This window comes from Balaenoptera borealis, assembly GCF_965194805.1.
Source record: "Balaenoptera borealis genome assembly, contig: HAP1_SCAFFOLD_395, whole genome shotgun sequence".
Lineage (NCBI taxonomy): Eukaryota > Metazoa > Chordata > Mammalia > Artiodactyla > Balaenopteridae > Balaenoptera > Balaenoptera borealis.
This window is the reverse complement of record NW_028123798.1, coordinates 283,687-300,102: the sequence shown is the minus strand read 5'-3', so window position 1 is coordinate 300,102 and position 16,416 is coordinate 283,687. Positions and strand designations below refer to the sequence as shown.

The 16,416-nt window shown below is 36.9% G+C and overlaps 1 long non-coding RNA gene across 1 annotated transcript; it reads right to left on the bottom strand.

Annotated features, from left to right (window-relative positions):
• Nucleotides 1–847: 847 nt before the first annotated feature.
• Nucleotides 848–10,950, bottom strand: LOC309621400. The gene is made up of 3 exons (XR_014239989.1): nucleotides 5,985–10,950; nucleotides 3,322–3,535; nucleotides 848–1,213 (listed from the first exon to the last, which is right to left on the bottom strand). It is a non-coding gene; the product is annotated as an uncharacterized lncRNA (long non-coding RNA).
• Between the last annotated feature and the right edge of the window lie 5,466 nt (nucleotides 10,951–16,416).

Sequence of the window (16,416 nt, the reverse complement as noted above, 5' to 3'; positions counted from 1 at the left end):
CGCCACTGGACCACCAGGGAAGTCCCCTGACTTACTTTTAATTTCCTTCTGTGTATATTCTATAGATATTAAATTTGTGGATACCATGGAGATTACATATAAAATCCTATCAAACTAGCTTCAACTGATATCAACATAGTTTTAATGACATGCAAAATCTCTATTACATCTCCTATTACATTACACATTAATTACATTTTATTAATGTCACAAATCACATATTTATACATTGTTTTCTGTTAATGTAGATGTATGAATTAGTTATTTGGGGATGCTATGACAAAGTGCCACAGCTTGGGTAGCTTATAAACAGAAGTTTCTTTCTCATGGTTCTGGAGGCTGAAGTGTGAGATCAAGGGGGTTAGGTAAAGGTCTTTTTCTGAGTCATAGACTTTTCATTATATCATCACCAGGAGGAAGGGTTTAGAGAGCTCTCTGGAATCTCTTTTAAAAGCACAGGAGAGACTTCCCAAGTAGGCCAGTCGTTAAGAATCTGCCTTCCAATGCAGGGGACACAGGTTCAATCCCAGGTCAGAGAACTAAGATCCCACATGCCACGGGACAACTAAGCCCATGTGCTGCAACTACCGAGTCCCTGTGCCACAGCTAGATATGAAGCCTGGGCGTCACAACAAATATCCCACGTGCTGCAACTAAGAGCCAATGCAGCCAAATAAGTAAGTAAATAAATATATATTTAAAAATAAATAAAAGCACACAAATCCTATTCATGGCGGCTTTGCCGTCATAACCTAAGCACCTCCCAAAGGCCTACATCCTAATATCACTACATTTGGAGGTTATATGTTTAACATGAATTTTAGGGGAAACAATCACACAATACCAATACATTTATAATTATTTTAATATTTTGGATTTAGAAAATATCCCAGAATAATAAAAAAGTGTAGTTACAAGTCAAAATTATAGCTTTTTTTTCCTATTTGTCCATTTATTTACCTTTATCAGATAAATTTATATTTTCATATGGCCTCAAGTTACTGGTGTCCTTCCATTTGAACTTGAAGTAATCCCTTTACCATTTCTTGAAGGGTAGGTATTATGGTACTGAACTCCTTCAGCTTTTGTCTGAGACTGTCTTTCATTTTCCTCATTTTTGAAGAATAATATTGTAAGATATAGAATGGTTGTTAGGTAGTTTCCCCCAGTACTTTAAACATATCGTTTCACTCTCTTCTGGCCTGCAACATTTCTGATGAGAAAAAGCAACTGATAATCTTACTGACGATCACAATTAAGTGGATCATAATAACTGTCACATATAACTTTGTTTATATATATTTCTTAACACTAACCTATTCAAAAAGTACTTATTGTTACAAAATTTTTTATTTATCATTCCAAGATTACTTAACAAATCTATAGTTTTATTCTGCTTATTTATAAAATAATAGGTTATTAGCCAAAATTATGAATCCATAGCTGAAATGTGTGGTAAAACATTCTTGATAAGAGTTTTTCCATGTCTGAGAATTTTGATATGAACTCTGGCTTTTCAGTTTGATTTTAGCATTGATACATCCAGTGTGAGAATTCAACGTTGAGTAAGGAATTAAAAATCCCTGAGGGCTTTCCTTCATTGATTACAGTAAAAGTGTTTTCTATGCTGTGAAAACTCATGTGTATGTAAGTCTATTCAATGATAGTCTCCAGTTAAAATTATCTCCATGTCAGTTACATACACATAGTATGTAAATATTCTGCATGGACATCCCCCCTTTGCAGCATTTCTACTAGCTATCATCAAAATTCAGTCTAATTTAGTCCATAAAGTGAACACTTTATGCTGGGCTACTACTGTTTACACTACACTGTATCTGAGTTATATGACTCTGCTGAATTCCTAACTTACCTCATCCTTAGGTTTCACATGTGGATGACCAGGGTTCACACCTGAAGAAATTTACTATTTTCTTACAACTAAATTGGTCCACCAGGAAAAAAAAAAAAACTTGCCTGGATATCATTTCTTGCTTTTAATGGTCACAATTTTTGCTTGAAATAAGACAAAAATAATAATTAAATTAAATAAATAAGAAATGACACATGTGACATTAAGGGGATTAAATTCTTGAAAAGTACATTACCTGGGGAAAGAACATGAATTTGAGGCATACACCAGTGAATAGAAACATGGTTCAGAAAAATGTTAATAAAATGTTCAGAGTTTAGGTGAAAGAAAAATAAAATAAATTCAGATGCTGCAGGGAATATGAGAGGAAACATTATTAAAGAGACCATGGCAAAGACAGAAACATGGAATTTTAACTCCCACGAGGACAGGAATTTTGCTTCTCTGAGGTGAAAAGTAGAGGGAAAAACGTGAAGAGAAATTAATGTGTGATGCGTAATGACAGAATCTGGATAATTTGACTCAATGGCTTCACATACATTTCTAAAAATATCCTTTAGTCGAGCAAACCTCCAGTAGCCATTCCAAGTGTCCTGCTCCCTCCCCACACTGAGCACATGTGTCTGGAGCTGACTTGGACCCCAGCCTGGGGAAACCCTCCTCGTCCCTCCACACCTACTCTTCTTGCTCCAACTGGGAAATTACATCTGGTTTGCAGAGCTGATGCCCTGATACATGTGGGAAATGCTAGATGGATTTAAAGTTCTGTGTTGAGAACAGTGCATGCAATGCAAGTGCAGGACAAGATGCCAAAGCTCAAGTGTGAGGGCATCAATGGCAGCCCAGGTTCGAGCACCCTGAAGGGGGAAAACACTGAAGGTTGTCACCTGACACATCACTCAAAGACAGTAAAAGTCTCTGGCTGCTGTGGTTCTTGCCCAAGAGGAAAGACAGACTGCAGGCTGCCTAGACGTCTCAGCCAGGAAGGAAGCAACGTTTTCATAATGTGGTTAACACTGTTTTCTAACAGAATCCAATAAACATAAGACCCATGAGATTATTACGTGGAGTTCATGTAGAAAGGGGGACACAAGCGGTCATGTATTTTTGCTGTGTTCAAACCTCATAATAGTCCCCCAAGCAGTAGAATTACTTAGCAACATAAAGTCACTTGTTTGTTAGATAAAATAGCCCTTATCTGTGTTCAGCATTATTCTGCGTGTTGGTGGCAGACTAGTAAGGAATACATACGATTGTGGTAATGGAGACTCTATCTCCATACAGGGACACATGTGCTGTGGTAAGTAAAGGAACACATTCGTTCCAGGTTTCTCTAAGTGCTACAGAAGCATGAGTCAGGGCCATGAGTGCAGCGGCATATGTGGAAGCTGCAGAGCCTATCTCAATAAGACATGCATAAGGAAGTAAATAAATATTGAGAGACTCACCCAGAAGATGAGACAATGCACGTCCTCCAGCATCACATCTTTGTACATCTTTCTCTTCAATGTGTCCAGCAGGTCCCACTCTTTATGAGTGAGTTCTACAAACACGTCCTCAAAGGTCACTGATTTCTAAAGCCCCATCAATGGCTTCTCTGGGCCAATATGGCATACGCCTTTCATACATATTCAGAAATATATATACTGTGAACAAATGTTACTAAAGGAAACATATGAGGTGTTGTGTAAAATAAACTATCAATTTCCCAAGAAAGTGGTAATTCAACTTCCAGATTGGTTATTATAAACATTTTACTTGCAAATTCATAACTAATATTCTCCTCCTAATTTCAAGTAAGTCTGTAGGTGCATCAAAAGGCAATCAATAGCCCTGATCTGCCACTTTGTCAATTGCCAGGCAGTGGGGGTAGAGATAGAGCTGAAGCTCCATGTACATTTTATGTTTTTTCACGTATTGAAGGTGTATCTGGAGTCCTGCTTTTCTTTCCCGGGTTAGAGCCGCAGACACCAGTCATCAGAACTCATGAGATTTGCTGGCTCCATTTGCCAGGAAAGCGCTGGATCAACATTTCTCTTCTACATAGTTTTCTCCACTGGGGTTGGAATATGAGACTTAAGTCAGCCCACGCCACCCTATGGATTTCTTTTACCTGCTGCTGTTTATTTTTGCTCTTTTTTGCTGCTTATTTTATACCTTCACTATGCAAACCTACGACTGTGGCTCCAAAGCCAGTGCTAACCTAGGACTCTGATCCCAAAATACCCCAAGAAATTGGCATTCAATTAGGGAACTCTGTATGTAATCCCTCAGTCCTTAAGTTTATTAGTATTATTATTGGTAGTAGTACAATTAATATCTTTATGATTGTAATCACTATTGATATTATTTATCACTACTGTTGTTATTGCATTTCTTATTAAGTTTCTCTGCTCATGAATGTATCCAATTTACTGAAGAGTAGTATGGAGGGCTTTCAACAGACTTACATACACATGGTGCTTCCTGGTTCCTGCTGTACTTATGGGTACTTGTTGGTCAGAGAGCCTCCTGAGATATTCAGACTTACCCACTGGAAGTACGGACAGTTGTTACTGGTAAGTGAGCCCCAGGGAGGACAGTCTTGACTTTCTTGAGACTCTAGAACAATGTTAAAGTCCTCTTAAGGGACCAGAAAGTGGTGCCAGTGCAAGAGCCCTGGAAGACACTTTTGTCCTGCCAGACTCAGCACAGGACTTTCCACCTCAACTCTGGGCCAGGAACCACTCTCACATCTCCTGGGAAGGATGGAGAGGGTGTCCCTCCTAGAGTGCAGTCTCCGAATTTTAAAAGTCAGCCTAGGAACTGACATTTTGACAAGTGAGGAGTAAGGAGAGTATTCTTGGCATGCCTGAACCTGGGGACATGTTCTAAATTCACTCAGGTGTCCAGGAAAAGCTGGTGTGGCACTGGCAGACATAGGGTTGGTGACATGCCTGCTCAAGTAACCACTTATTTTTCTAAGTCCCCAAGGGAGCCCCTGCACTGTTTGTGCCAACAATTCGTCCTCCCTGCTGACCCAGGATCACCTAGGATGACATCTTCCAATAGCCTTGGTGTGACATATGCAAACCGAAGTGTCTGGACTTTATGGGACCGGGTAGGTACAAATGGCAGGAGCGCAGGCAAGGTGCTGATGCTGAGACAGTGCTGGGGGTAAGGATGTATCACAGACGAGGCCTCTGCATGTAGGGTGTGCAGAAAGCTCCTGACTTCCATGCCTGGAGCCTAGGCCCCCTAGCCAACTGGCCAGTCTTCTGAAATCTGGTGGTGGTTATGAGGTAGGCAGGACAAGGTCCCTTTACTATGGACCGAGGTACTTATTCTATGTCCCTTAGGACTCCCCTTCCGTGGTTTGCATATAACTTTCCAAGTTCACCCACATCCTCCTCCTCTTTGGTATTCTACTCCCTCCTGCTTGTTTTCTCCTCTCAGAACAAATTTCTTTGTGCAAACCTAGGATTCTGACTCTAAAATACCCCAGAGAACGTCTCATATAGGTACCCTGAAATTTACTTAGAGGAGTCTGTACGCGAATCTGCCATCTTTCTAAGTTTACTTTTCTCTTTAAGAGTAGTAATGGTAATATCAACATAATTCTATTATTGTTTTTAGTCCATTTTATTACCTTTTTAACATGCATTATCTTTGTGGGTTTTTTTACATAACATTGAGTAGATCTGCTCTATGCTAAAGATTGTCTGATTTACTAAAGATCATTATGGAGGGTTTCCCAACATACAAAATACATACACCTAGTTACCCCTGAGCTCCCACGGTACTTAGCTGGGTGCCCTCGACTCAAGGTCTCTATGAAGCTGTGGCTGAGGTCTCAGCTGTCTCTCCACAGGGGAGGATTTGCTCCCAGACTCACTGAGATGGGTACTGGCAGGATGCAGTCAGAGCTGAGAGCCTAGTGCCTCTGTCTGGAGACCTGCGACCTGCCTGTGTTCTCTCCTATGTGGGCCTCTCCATACGACAGCTACTAACACCCTTGCAGGCTTCCCCATTTCCAGGGATAGGAGAGACAGACAGAAACAGAGAGAGAACACAGGATGCAGCAAGTGAGAGAGAAGTGACAGAGGTTTTGTCAATGAATCTTAACACTGACCTCCCATGATTTGCTATATTCTGTTGGTCAGAAGCCAGTCACTAGCTACATAGTAGTTGCACAAAGAGTGGAGTTTCCTCGCTGGATGTGGATCACAGTCTGTGGCTGGGAACACCCAGGAAGGCATGTTCAGTGGTCTCCCCCAGAACTGGGAAAAGTGGCTGCATTCTGGAAATAAATGAAAGTGATGAAATTCCAGCCTCAATCATCAGAAGAGAAGTGAAAAGAAGACAATGGGTTATGTGTCATTTCTCATCCACTAAAGCAGCAAAATAAAAGCTCAACAAACTCCTGAAACTGGGACCCTTGGTGGGAATGAGGCACAGGGCCACTCATTCCCCAGTGGTAGGAGGGGCACTGACTCTTCCTGGAGGGTGATGGCTACCACATCCCCAGACGCCACCCACTCGATTAAGGAGGTTACTTCTAGAAAGGAAAGACAGGGGTCAGAGGTGTGTACGAAGAGTCCACGTGGGTGGTGTTGTCTGTCTTATTTCTAAGAGCCCTGTATGGACACCAGCTTCCAGAGGGGAGCTAGTTCCACTGACAGTGAGAACAGGCTGCAGCTGTTTAAAATGACAGTGTCCATACAACCCAAAGCAGTCTGCAGATTTAATGTGATCACTATCAAATTACACATGACATTTTTTCACAGAACTAGAGCAAATAACCCAAAAATGTACATGGAACCATAAAAGACCCAGAACTGCCAAAGCAATCCTGAGGAAAAAGAACAAAGCAGGAGGCATAACCCTCCCAGACGTCAGACAATGCTACAATGCTAATCAAACAGCCTGGTATTGGAACAAAAACAGACATATGGATCAAGGGAACAGAATAGAGAGCCCAGAAATAAACCCACAGACCCATGGTCAATTCATCTCTGATGAAGGAGGCAAGAATAGACAATGGGGGAAAAGACAGTCTCTTCAGCAAGAGGTGTTGGAAAAGTTGGTTCATGCAAATCATTAAAGTTAGAACACACTCTCCCACCATACACAAAAATAAATTCAAAATGGCTTAAAGACTTAAATATAACACATAACACCATAAAACTCCTAAAAGGGAACATAGGCAAAACTTTCTCTGACATAAATTGTACCAGTGTTTTCTTAGGTCAGTCTCCCAAGGCAATAGAAATAAAAGCAAAAGTAAACAAATGGGACCCACTCAACCTTATAGGTTTTCTCACAGCAAAAGAAACCATAAACAAAATGAAAAGAGAACATACAGACTAGGAGAAAATATTTCCAAATGATGTGACCAACAAGGGCTTAATTTCCAAAATATACAAACAGCTCATACAACTCAATAACCAAAAAGAAAAACAGTCAAAAAATGGGCAGAAGACTTAAACAGACATTTCTCCAAAGAAGACATACAGATGACCAATAGGCACATGAACCGATGCCAATCATCACTAATTATTGGAGAAATGCAAATTAAAAGTACAATGAGGTACCAATCACACCAGTCAGCATAGCCATCATCAAAAATTCTGCAAATAACAAACGCAGGAGGGTGTGTGGAGAGAAGGGAATGCTCCTAAACTGTTCGTGGGAACGTAAATTGAAACAGCCACTATGGAGAACAGTATGGAAGTTCCTCAAAAAAACTAGAAATAGAGTTGCCATATGATCCTGCAATCCCACTCCTGAGCATATATCCATAGAAAACCATAATTCGAAAAGACACATTCACCCCAATGTTCACAGAAGCACTATTTACAATAGCTAAGACATGGAAGCAACTTAAATTTCCATCAACAGATGAATGGATACAGAAGATGTGGTATATATATACAATGGAATATTACTCAGCCATAGAAGGAATGAAATAATGCCATTTGCAGCAACATGGATGTGACTAGAGATTAGCATACTAAGTGAAGTAAGCCATAAAGAGAAGGACAAATACTATATGGTATTATTTATATGTGAAATCTAAAATATGACACAAATGAACCTATCTATGAGACAAAACAGACTCAGACATGGAGAACAGACTTGTGGTTACCAAGGGGGAAGGGCTTGGGGAAGGATGGACTGGGAGTTTGGGGTTAGTAGTTGCAAATTATTACATATAGAATGGATAAAAAACAATGTCCTACTGTATAGCACAGGGAACAGGATATTCAATATCCCGAGAGAAACCATAATGGAAAAGAATATAAAACAGATGTATATATGTGTATAACTGAGACACTTCGCTATACAGCAAAAATTAATACAACATTTTAACTCAACTATATTTTAATTAAAAAAAAAAAAAAAGAATCAGTTGATGTGAACAACACTAAAGGCCAAATGATCCTAAGAGTTATATACAGAACATTCTATCTAACAAACGCTGAATACACAGACTTCTCAGTGCAGAAAAAATACTTTCTAGAAAAGACCACATGATCGACCACATATCAAATCTTAGTAAAATCAGGAAGACTTAAATTATACCAAGTATATTGTCTTATCATATTATTAAACTAGAAATCAATAACAGGAGGAAAACTGGAACACTAATGAATACAAAAAAATTGATCAACACTCTCCTGACCAACTAATTTATCAAAGAGTAAATTTAAGAAGAAATAGACAGTATTTTGAGAAAAACTGAAATGAAAACACAGTGTACTAAAGGCTATGGGATGAAGCAAAAGGAGTGTTAAGAGGGAGGTTTATTGCAACAAATGCCTACCTTACGAATTGAGAAAGATCTCAAATAATAAACCTACCTCTTCTCTTCAAGGACCTGGAAAAAGACAAAACTGAGCCCAAAATTAGCAGAAGGAAGAAAATTATAAAGATTACAGCAGAAATCAATGTGATAGAAAGGAGGAAAACAACAGAAAAGATTAGCAATACTAAGAGTTGGTTCATTAAAAGATAAAATTTCAAACCTTTAGCTAGACTAACCAAGGAAAAGGAGAAAAGACCCAAATCAACAAAATTATAAATAAAAGAGAAGACATTACAACTCTACTACAGAGATAAGAAGGATAACATGCTACTTTGAACAACTACATGCTAACAAACTGGGCAAGCTAGATAAATGGAAAAATTCTTAGAAACATACAACCTACCAAAAGTGAATTAGGAAGAAAGAGAAAATCTAAATGAAGCAATTAGTAGTATGGAAATTAAATCAGTAATCAAAACTCTTCAAATGAAGAAAAACTCAAGATCAAGTGGCTTCACTGGTAAATTTTACCAAATATTTAATGCATTAATGCCAATCCTCAAAGTCTTCAAAAAAGAAAGAGAAAAAATGGATGAGGAGCGAAAACTCTCAAACTCATTTTACAAGACCAACATTACTTTGATATTATAATCTGAAATGGACAATGCCAATTAGAGGCCAATAACACTGATGAATAAAGGTTTAAAAATTCTGAATAAATACTAGCAAATCAAATATATGTGATGCATCATATCAACAGAACAAAGGAAAAATATAATATCAATAGGCACAGAAAAAGCATTTAATAAGTTAGGTATAAAATTAATGTAACTCAACATAATAAAGGCCAAATATCGGGGCTTCCCTGGTGGCACAGTGGCTAAGAATCTGCCAGCCTATGCAGGGGACATGGGTTCAAGCCCTGGTCCAGGAAGATCCCACATGCCAAGGAGCAACTAAACCCGTGCACCACAACAACTGAGCCTGTGCTCTAGAGCCCGTGAGTGACAACTACTGAGCCTGTGTGCCACAACTACTGAAGGCCACATGCCTGGAGCCCATGCTCCACAAAAAGAGAAGCCACTGCAATGAGAAGCCCACGCACCACAACGAACAGTAGCCCCTGCTCTCCATAACTAGAGAAAGCCCACGTGCAGCAACAAAGACTCAATGCAGCCAAAAATAAATAAAATTTTTTTAAAAAGGCCAAATATGACAAGGTCACAGTTCAAAGCACACTCAAGAGTGAAAGTCTGAAACTTTTTCTCTAATATCAGAAACAAGACAAGGGAGTCCACTCTCACCACTCATTCAGCATAGTAATGGAAGTCCTAGCCAGGGCAATCAGTCAAGGAAGAGAAATAAAAGGCATCAAAATTGGAAATTAAGAAGTAAAAATGTGTCTATTTTAAGATAACATGATTTTATATATAGAAACTTGGAAAAACTTCACCAAAAACCTCGTAAAACGAATCAACATAATCAGTAAAGTTACAGAGTAAAAACTTAAAATGCAAAAGTCAGTCATATTTCTATGTACTAACAATGATCTGAAAAAAGAAAACCATTCTATTTATAACAGCATCAAAACTAATAAAATAATAAGGAATAAATTTATCTAAGGAAATGAAAGATAGCTACAATACAAGCTACAATACACTGATGAAAAAAAATTGGAAAAGACAGAAATAAATGTAAAGTTATCCCTTGTTCATAATTAGAAGAATTAATATTTTTTGAATGTTCATACTACTCAAAGCCATCTATGGATTTAATGCAATTCCTATCAAAAACCAATGGCATTTTTTAAAGTAGAAAAAAACAAAACAGAAAAGTATTAGGAACTACAAAAGAACTTGTATATGCAATGCGATCATGAGGAAGAACAACAAACCTGGAGGTATCACATTCCATGATATCAAACTGTATTATAAATCCATAGTAATGTAAATAGTATGGTACTCTCATGTAAAAAGGCATACACAACAATGGAAAAGAACTGAGAATCCAGATATAAACCCATGCATACAAGGTCAACGAATATTTGATAAGGCAGTCAGGAACACTCGGTGGAGAGACAGCCTCTTCATTAAACAGTGCTTGGAAAACTGCATAGTTACATGCAAAAGAATAAAACTAGACTCCTGTCTAACACCACTCATGACAATTAAAGAGAAATAAGATAAGGTAAAGACAACTGTAAGACGGGAGGCCATAAAACTCCTAGAAGAAAACAGTAAAAATCTTTTTAACACAGGTCTTAAATATTATTTTTGATGAAACCTTAAGCACAAGCAACAATTAAAAAAATTAACAAGTGGAACTATATCAAACTAAAAATCAGCTACACAGCAAAATAAATAATCAACAAGATGAAAAGCGCCTATGTAATCAAAAATAATATTTGCAAACCTTATAACTAATAAGGGGTTGATATCCAAAATACATCATAGAACTCGATAGCACAAAAAAAATTAAGCCAATTAAAAGTTGTGCCAAAGACCCCAATAGACATGTTTCCAAAGAAGATATGTGAATGTACAACAAATACATGAAAATGTGTTCAACGTCACTACACATCAGGGAAATTAAATCAAAACCACAATGAGAGATCACCTCAGGACTGTTAGAATGGAACTCATCAAAGAGACAAGAGATTTGCTAGCAAATGCTAGCAAAGACGTGGAGAAAAGGGTTGATTTGTGTGCTTTTGTTTGTCTTATAAATTGGTTCAGCCTCTATGGAAAACACTAGACAAGGCCCTCAAAATTTAATAGGGCTACCATATGGTCCAGCGTTTTCATCTATGGGAATATATTGAAAGAATTAAAAACACTATGTTGAAGAGATATCTGCACCTCCATGTTCATAGCAGCAGTATTTACAATAGCCAAGACATGGGAAAAAAAGTGTGTCTATCAACAGATGAGTGGATATAAACCTAGTGGTATATTTAGCAAATGGAGTATTATTCAGCCATAAGAAAGAAGGAAATCCTGCCATTGGTGACAATATGGATGGACCTTGAGGGCGTTATGCTAAGTGAGAGAAGTCAGACCAAGCTTATATGTCAAAAAAAAAAAAAAAACTCACAAAAGACTCATAGAAAAAGATCAGATTTTTGGTTACCAGAGGAGGGAGGTGGGAAGAGGGAGAATTTGATGAAGTCCAAAAGTATCAACTTGCAGTTCTAGGATAAATAAGTTTTGAGAATGTTATGCACAACATGAGGAATAGCGTTAACACGGCCATATGGTATCTTTGAAAACTGTTAAGCAAGTAGATCTTAAGAGTTCTCATCTCAGGAAACTATATTTTCTTTTTCTTCTTTTTTCTTTTCTTGCATCTATATAAGGTGATGTATGTTAACTAATCTTACTGCAATAACGCTTTCACAATATATGTAATTCAAATCATTATAATATGCATTTTAAACTTAAATAGTACTGTGTTCAATTATATCTCAATAAAACCGGGGGGAAAATTACAACAGCTTTACAATAATGTCTTTGAAATTTAAAAAAATCTTAAAAGGAAATGGAAACACAACATGCTAAAACTTATGGGCTGCAAGAAAAACAGTTATAAGAGAGTTTATTGCAACAAATGCCTACAATAAGAAAAAAGAAAGATCACAAATAAACACCCTTACTTCTCAAGGGACTAACAAACAAACAAACCACTAAACTCACAAGTAGCAAAGCAATGAAATAAGAAATACGAGAACAGAAATAAAACAGAGACCATGCAAACAATAGAAAACATCAATGCAAGAGGTGGTTTTTGAAATGAAAACAAAATTAACCTTTTAGCTCTACTAATGAAGAATAAACGAGAATACTCAAGTAAAATCAGAAATGAAAAAGGAGACATTACAACTGATACAACAAGAATACAACAGCTCATGAGAGGTGACCATCAACAAATATATACCATCAAATTTGATACCCTAGAAGAAATGAATTCCTAGCAACATAAAAACTACCAAAACTGAATCATGAGGAAATACACAAACTGAACAGACCAACAATGAGTGAAAAGATTGTATCAGTAATAAAAAATTTCCAAAAAAAAAAAAATGGCTAGGACCAGATAGTTTCACTGGGGAATTCAACCAATCATTTAAATCGAATTAAAACAAATCCATGTCAAACTTTTCTAAAAAACTTTGAGGTACATTTCCAAACTCATTTGATGAGTCCAGCATTATCCTGATACCAAAGCTAGATAAGAACACTACAAGAAAAAAAAAAAGTCAAGTATTACTGATATAGATGCAAAAATTCTCAGTGAAATACTAGCAAACAAAATTCAACAGTATATTGAAAGGATCATACACCATGATCAAGTGGAATTTATCCCTAGAATGCAAGGGTAATTCAACTTATGTAAATCAAACATGTGGTGCACCACATTAAGAGAATGAAATATGAAAATCATATGGTTATCTCAACAGATATAGAAAGAGCATGTGAAATAATTAAAGAATCTTCCATGATAAATATACTTTAAAAATTGCTATCGTAGAATGTACCTCAACACAGGAAAGGTTATGTTGCACAAATTCACAGCAGACATCATACTCAATGGTGAAAGTTTGAAAGTTTTTCTTCTAAAAATATAAACAAAATAAATTTGTGCACTCTCACCACTCCTTTTCAGCATAGTACTGGAAGTCATAGCCAGAGCAATTAGGCAAGAAAAATAAATAGAAGAAATCCAAATTGAAAAGGATGATGTAAAGTTATTTCTGTTTGCATTTAATATAATCTTATATAGAGAAAATCCCAAAGATTCCACAAAAAAATGTATTACAAGTTATAGATAAATTCAGTCAAGTTGCAAGATACAAAATCAACATGTGAAGAGCAATTGTACTTCTATATACTAACAATTTGAAAAAGAAATGTAAAAAGCAATCATAGTTAAAATGGCATCAGAAATAAATAAAACATTTAGGAATAAATTAAACCAAGCAGGTAAAATATCCACACACTGAAAATGACAAAACACTGATGAAAAAACTGAAGATACAAATAAATGAAAAAAGTTTCCATGGTTATGAACCAGAAGAATATTGTAAAAATATCTATACTACCCAAAGCTGTCTATAAATTCAGTGCAATCCCTATCAATGTTCCAATGATTTTTACACAGAAAGAGGAAACAACCCTAAAATTTGTATGGAACCACAAAACACCACTAATAGCCAAATCAACCTGGTCAAAGAAGAACAAATCCAGGGACATCACAATTCCGAACTTCAAACTTTATTACAAAGCTATAGTAATCAAAACACTAGATTCTGGCAAAAAATAGAGACCTAGTCCAATGAAACGGAATCAAGAGCACAGAAATAAAACCAGTCATTTACTGTTAACAAATATTTGACAAGGTAGCCAAGGAGATGCAGTAGGGGAAATACAGTCTCTTCAATAAATGGTGCTGGAATAAAACTGGATAACAACCTACAAAAGAATAAAATTGGACCCCTTTCTTGTACCACTCACAAAAATTAACTCAAAGTGGACTAAAGGCTTAAATATAAGACCTAAAGCTCTAAAACTACTTGAAGAAAGCATAAAGAACAAGTTCCTCAATATAGTTTTGGCAAATATTTTTCACCTATAACACCAAATGTGGAAGCCACAAAAGCACACAAAACAAAACAAACAAACAAAGGAAAAACTTTGCATAGCAAAATGAACAATCAGCAAACTAAAAAGCAACTATAGAACAGGAGAACATATGTGCAAACCATTTTTTTTTTTTTGGATAAGGGTTTAATATTCAAAATATATAAGTAACATAAAATAATAGCAGTCAAAAATGAAATAAAAAATGGGCTAAAGGACTTGAAAAGACATTTTTCCCCCCAAAAGACATACAGATGGCCAACAGGTACATGAACAGATGCTCAACATCACTAATCATCAGAGAAATGCAAATCAAAACCACAATGATACATCAACTCACACCTGTTAGAATGGCTATTATAAAAATGACAAGAAAAAACAAATGTTTGTGAGAATGTGATGAAAAGGCAACTCGTGTGCTTTTTTGGTGGAAATGTAAACTGGTACAGTCTAATGAATATAAAAGAATTAAATTGGACCCCTATCTCACACTACTCACAAAGATTAACTCAAAAGAGATTAAAGACACAAATGTATGACTTGAAACCATAAAACTCCTTAAAAAAAGTCCTGGGGGAAAATCTCCTTGACCTCTGTCTTGCGAATAGTGATTTTTTGGTTATGACCCCAAAGGACAGGCAACAAAGCAAAAGCAAAAATAAACAAGTGGGACTAAGTCAACCTAAAAAACCTTCTGCACGGAAAAAAACCACACACCAAAAAAACACACAAACGCAAAACAAAACAAAAAACAAAACTAATTAAAAATGGATAAAGGATCTGAATAGATATTTTTTCCAAAGAAGACACACAAATGTCCAACAGATATATGAAAAAAATGTTCAACGTCTTTAATCATCAGGGAAATGAAAATCAAAACCACGAGATCATGTCACTCCTGTTAGAATGGCTACAGCCAAAAGACAAAAGATTACAAGTGTTTGAAAGAACATGGAGAAAAGTAAATCCTTGTACATTGTTGGTAAAGATGTAAATTACTACAAGCACTATGAAAAACAGTATGGAGGTTCCCCCCAAAATTATAAGTAATATCCAGTTGTCCCAGTACCATTTGTTGAAGAGACTATCTTGCCCACTGAGTGTGCTTTACTCCCATCTCAAATTTTAATTTCTTATACACAGGGGTTTACTTCTGGGCTCTCTATTCTGTTCCTTTAGTCTATGTGTGTATTTTAGTGCCAGTATCATAGTGTGGCATAACTACAGAATTGTAATATAGTTTTTTTGTTGTTGAAAATAAATTTATTTATTTATTTACTTATTTTTGGCTGCGCTGGGTCTTCATTGTTGCGTACGGACTTTGTCTAGTTTCTTCGAGCAGGGGCTACTCTTCACTGCAGTGTACGGGTTTCTCATTGTGGTGGCTTCTCTTGTTGCAGAGCACGGGCTCTAGGCATGCGGGCTTCAATAGTTGTGGCACGTGGGTTCAGCAGTTGTGGTTCACGGTGTCTAGAGTGCAGTCTCAGTAGTTGTGGTACACTTGCTTAGTTGCTCTGTGGCATGTGGGATCCTCCCCGACCAGGGCTTGAACTCGTGTCCCTTGCATTGGCAGGCGGATTCCTAACCACTGCACCACCAGGGAAGCCCCTGTAATATAGTTTTAAATCAGGAAGTGTGATGACTCCCAATTTGTTCTTTCTCAGGATTGCTTTGGTTATTTGGGGTCTCCTGTGGTCACGTACAAAATTTTAAAATTGATTTCTCTATATCTGTAAAAGATGCTGTTGGAAATTTGATGGAGATTATATTGAACCTATAGTTGCCTTTGGGTAGTATGGACATTTTAACAACAATAATTCTTCTGATCCATGAACACAGTACTGTATATCTTTCCACTTGTTTTGTCTTCTTCAATTTTTTTGATCAAAGTCTTGTAGTTTTCAAAGTACAAATTTTTCACTTCCTTCGTTAAGTTTATTCCTAAATATTGATTGGTTTTAATGTAATTTTGAATGGGGAAAGGATAGTGTCTTCAACAAATGCTGTTGGGAAAAGTGGAAAACCACATGCAGAAACATGAAACTGGACACTTATCTTATACCACTCACAAATATTAATTTGAAATGGATTGAAGACTGAAACATAAGACCAGATACTAT